The sequence below is a fragment of the Ictidomys tridecemlineatus genome, chromosome 2 (assembly GCF_052094955.1).
Source record: "Ictidomys tridecemlineatus isolate mIctTri1 chromosome 2, mIctTri1.hap1, whole genome shotgun sequence".
Lineage (NCBI taxonomy): Eukaryota > Metazoa > Chordata > Mammalia > Rodentia > Sciuridae > Ictidomys > Ictidomys tridecemlineatus.
Window position 1 is genome coordinate 164,813,653 of NC_135478.1, and position 5,126 is coordinate 164,818,778.

Sequence of the window (5,126 nt, forward strand, 5' to 3'; positions counted from 1 at the left end):
TGAGCACCTCAGCACCCAACTGGGGAATGTGACTCAGTCATGTGCAAGGTTGGATTATGGATTTCTAGATTCCTCCTACTAGGTATTTAGAAGACACTGACAGCTATCTTTAATATACTTTTTTAAAAAAAGTTTTCCACTATGAATTTTGTGAAGCAGTGTAGGAGGTGGTGGCTGCTGTGGGCTCTGGCCTCGGGGCACAGGCACTCCAGCAGGGGTGGGTGTGGGTGTGGGTGTGGGTGTTTGGGGAGGTTGGGGTGTAACTCAGGTCTGGGTTCTGGTGCCATGCGAGTTCTCCCCGTCTAAAAGTTGGATTAATTGGTTGCCCACAGGATTGACTTGGCCTCTACATCTTGTTAAGAAAATATATCTCTTATTTTATCAGGTGTGTGTGGTTTTAGCGCAGCATGGCTGAAGTCATCCGTTTGCAAGGTCTCTTAATTGTGGCAGGGACGATGGACATTCGCCACTTCTTCTCTGGATTGACCATCCCTGATGGGGGCGTGCATATTGTAGGGGGTGAACTGGATGAGGCTTTCATCGTTTTTGCCACTGATGAAGATGCAAGGCTTGGTATGATGTGCACAGGTGGTACAATTAAAGGGTCAAAAGTAACACTATTGTTGAGTAGTAAAACGGAAATGCAGAATATGATTGAACTGAGTCATAGGCGGTTTGAAATTGCCAACCTAGAAATACCACCAGCAAATGCTAGTAGATCAGGACCACCACCTACCTCAGGAATGAGTGGAAGGGTAAACTTGCCTACAACAGTACCCAACTTTAATGATCCTTCACCAAGTGTAGTTACTGCTACCACTTCTGTTCATGAAAGCAACAAAAACATACAGACATTTTCCACAGCCAGCGTAGGAACTGCTCCTCCAAGTATGGGAGCTTCTTTTGGGAGCCCAACATTCAGCTCGACCATTCCAAGTTCAGCCTCTCCAATGGACACAATCTCACCACCACCTACTTCTCCAATCCCAGCAATGCCATCTTTGCCACCAATGCCATCCATTCCCCCAATACCAGGTTTCTCCTCTAGTACCTACATTGCCCCCTGTGCCTCCTGTGCCCCCCAATTCCACAAGTCCCTTCTCTGCCACCCATGACCCCTCTGCCACCCATGTTAGGCATGCCACCCTTTAACCCGCCACCCATGGCACCTTTACCTGCTGGAATGAATGGCTCTGGAGCATCTATAAATCTGAACAATAACCTGAACCCTATGTTTTTGGGTCCTTTGAATCCTGTTAACCCTATCCAGATGAACTCTCAAAGCAGCGTGAAGCCTCTTCCCATCAACCCTGATGATCTGTATGTCATGTTCATGGAATGCCCTTTTCTGCAATGGAAAATGATGTCAGAGAATTTTTCCATGGGCTTCGTGTTGATGCGGTGCATTTGTTGAAAGATCATGTAGGCTGAAATAATGAGAATGGATTGGTTAAGTTTCTCTCTCCTCAAGATACATTTGAAGCTTTGAAATGAAACAGAATGCTGATGATTCAACACTATGTGGAAGTTAGCCCTGCCACAGAGAGACAGTGGGTAGCTGCTGGAGGATAAATCACTTTTAAGCAAAGTATGAAACCTTCTGGACAAACCCATCCCCCTCCTCAGACACTGCCCAGGTCAAAATCACCCAGTGGGCAGAAAAGGTCAAGGTCAAGATCACCACATGAGGCTGGTTTTTGTGTTTACTTGAAAGGGCTGCCATTTGAAGCAGAAAACAAACATGTCATTGATTTTTTTGAAAAAGTTGGATATTGTGGAAGATAGTATTTATATAGCTTATGGACCCAATGGGAAAGCAACTGGTGAAGGCTTCGTAGAGTTTAGGAATGAGGCTGACTATAAGGCTGCTCTGTGTCATTATAAACAATACATGGGCAATCGCTTTATTCAAGTTATTCCAATTACTAAGAAAGGTATGCTAGAAAAGATAGATACAATTCGAAAAAGACTCCAGAACTTCAGCTATGACCAGAGAGAAATGATGTTAAATCTAGAGGGGAATGTCAACTCTGCCAAAGTCTGTGCCCACATAACAAATATTCCATTCAGCATTACCAAGATGGATGTTCTTCAGTTCCTGGAAGGAATCCCAGTGGATGAAAATGCAGTACATGTTCTTGTTGATAACAATGGGCAAGGTCTAGGACAAGCATTGGTACAGCTTAAAAATGAAGAAGACGCAGATAAGTCTGAACACTTACACTGTAAAAAACTTAATGGAAAAAAAGCATTTGTTCATGTAGTTACCCTAGAAGATAAGAGGGAGATTGAGAAAAATCCGTCTGTCCAAGGAAAAAAAGGCCTAAAGATGCCTGTCCCGGGTAATCCTGCAGTACCAAGAATTCCCACTGCTGCTATGCCTGCTGTGGGAATACGCTGTGCTGGCTTGCCCGCTGCGGGCATGCCTTCTGTGGGAATGCCCTCTGCAGGAATGCCTGCTACAGAATTGCCTGGCGCTGGCATACCTGATGCGGGAATGCCCACTGCAGGACTGCTTGGTGCGGGCCTGCCTGGTGCAGGAATGCCCTGTGCCAGAGGTGAAGAACATGCTTTCCTGACAGTAGGATCAGAGGAGGTCAACAATGGACCTCCATTCAACTTCCCCGGTAATTTTGGTGGATCAAATGTCTTTGGGCCACCACTGCCTCCTCCAGGATTAGGAAGGGCCTTTTGTGATGCTAAGCTTGGTATGCCTTCAGTTGGAAACAGTGGTTTGCCTGGTGAGGATTGGAAGTTCCTGGTTTTGGAGGTGGACTGAATACTGCCAAGGTCTGGGCTTGGCACAAGATTCAGGAGGCACCCACACTTTGTAGGTTCAAACAGCAATTCTTTATTCCCGCTCTCACACCACCTCCACACAGGTCCAGGGGCAATCGCGTTCTGCCGTCTCCCGCACAATTCACCTACTCCACGAGGCTCTCTCCAAATCCCATTTCAATCTCACGAGAACTCAACGGGAACAAGCAGCAGGAACACCCTAATCCCAGCAATAATCTTCAACTTCCAACTTCCCTAAAACCCATTATCTTAAACTGGCAACGCCTTAAACTCAAGGAGCCGGTTACTTCCTCAAACCTGATCAGCTCTAAACCCAGATCCGCCTTGGTCCTTGAGCAAGATCACCTTATTAAAGCATGCATGCAATGTCCCATCGAATGTCCTCTAAGCAGCATGGGGTACGCTTGGCAAGGAAATTTCGATGCGTCATTCCTACTTGGTAATGGCCCTCAGCAGAATACTTTAAGTGGGCCATCGGGATTTGGAGGGGCCCCTCAGAATTTTGGAAATGGTCCTGGTAGCTTAGGTGCCCCCCCTGGCTTGGAATTTGCCCTCCTGGTCTTGGAAGTGCCCCTGGGCATTTGAGTGGACTACTAACCTTTGGCCCTGGCCCTGGCCCAATCCATATTGGTTGTCCACCTGGCTTTGGATCTAGTTCTGGGAAACCAGGACCTACAGTAATTAAAATGCAGAACATGCCCTTCACTGTGTCTATTGATGAGATTTTAGATTTCTTTTATGGCTAACAAGTAATCCCAGACTCATTGTGCTTAAAATACAACGAAAAAGATATACCCACAAGTGAAGCCATGGTGGCCTTTGAATCCCAAGATGAAGCCACAGCTGCTGTCATTGACTTAAATGACAGGCCAATAGGCTCAAGAAAAGTAAAACTTGTGTTAGGATAGCCATTCACATCAATTCTTTATAGAGTAGACCTTCATATTGGTGTGCTCAATGCATCCAGATTGTTTTCCTAGTATTTTCAGGTTAGAACCTCGGATTGTTTCAATTGCATATAGATTGGTTTCCATAACAAAGCATTGGTTGACTGTTTACAGCTCACAACCAGGATAAATGTTGCTGTATGTTACAGTAAAACTATCTGGAAAGAACAAAAAAATGATTTTGGCATACTATTAGAGAAATCATTTGTAAAAACTCAATGACCACATAAGTTTATCAAGGAGTCTAGATTGGTTTTGTTTTATAATATATGGGATGAAGAAAACAGAAATGTCAGTAGAGCTCATTGAGGGTGCTCCTGCCAGCTGCTAAAATATAGAAGTTGGCTACTCTTGGAATTTAGCTTATAGCTGGATAGACGTGCTTTGTTACAGGGTCAAAGCTTTGTCTAAAGTCTTCATTTTCTTTTAAAATTGAATAAAATATCTGTATACAGATTCATTGTATGTACCTTTATTGCTTCTTTGAGGATTCTTGCTGTATAGACAGTCCTGCTTCAGATGTTGCTGCTTTGCTTGCCTAATTGACTCATTTGTAAATGATCGGAACTGTTTTGTTGTTTTTTTTCTTTAAATATGAAACTCCACAATTGGTTTGTGCTATAACCCTGAACTTTGATTTCTAATGACACACTTAAAACCGTGTGAAATAAGACTTTTGCTATAAAAATAAACTATGGAGTCTTCTACCTACCAGAGCCTTTTTGGTTTAACTGCCAAATTTTAGTTTAGTAAGTTTCAAAATTGTTTATGTTGTTTGGGTGGCATTAAAACCAGAAAATACTTTTAGGAACCAGTGTTTAAGATGATTGTTCTAGCAATTCCCTTTTGTCCCAACTTCAGTGAAATTTTTGCCTGTAAGTATACAAAGAGGGATCTCTTCATAAGAAAGAGCATTATATTAATCTAGTCTTTTAAAACTGGAAGTTGAAATTTTTAGCAGTACCATTATAGAATAAAAGATTCATAAGCTGGTCCATAGGTTGATATGTGTTTAATCCTGTTAACTTAGAGGCTTTTTGGTATAGTTGTTTAATCAGGAGCCTTGTTCTCAAAAATTCTTTTTTTAAAAAATTTTAATGATTAATGCTTTAATTAAGAGATGAAGTACATGCAGACATATGCAATAAACTGACATAATTCATCATACTGAAAAGAATAACATGATAAATGCATATGTATATTGTGAATTATACAACACACATGCAAATCATACACTCATTATCACACACAGGCATTATTTTTCCTACAGTCAAAATGTAACATCTTCAAGTATTACTCCAACTACTGCATTACTTTTTTTTGTTGTTCCTTTTTTAAAAAATTTTTATTGTTGGTTGTTGAAAATATTACATAGTTCTT

The 5,126-nt window shown here is 42.2% G+C and overlaps 1 pseudogene; it reads left to right on the top strand.

Annotated features, from left to right (window-relative positions):
• The first annotated feature begins 407 nt into the window (after window positions 1–407).
• On the top strand, window positions 408–4,051 carry LOC101978135 (RNA-binding protein 12-like; annotated as a pseudogene).
• Window positions 4,052–5,126: the final 1,075 nt, after the last annotated feature.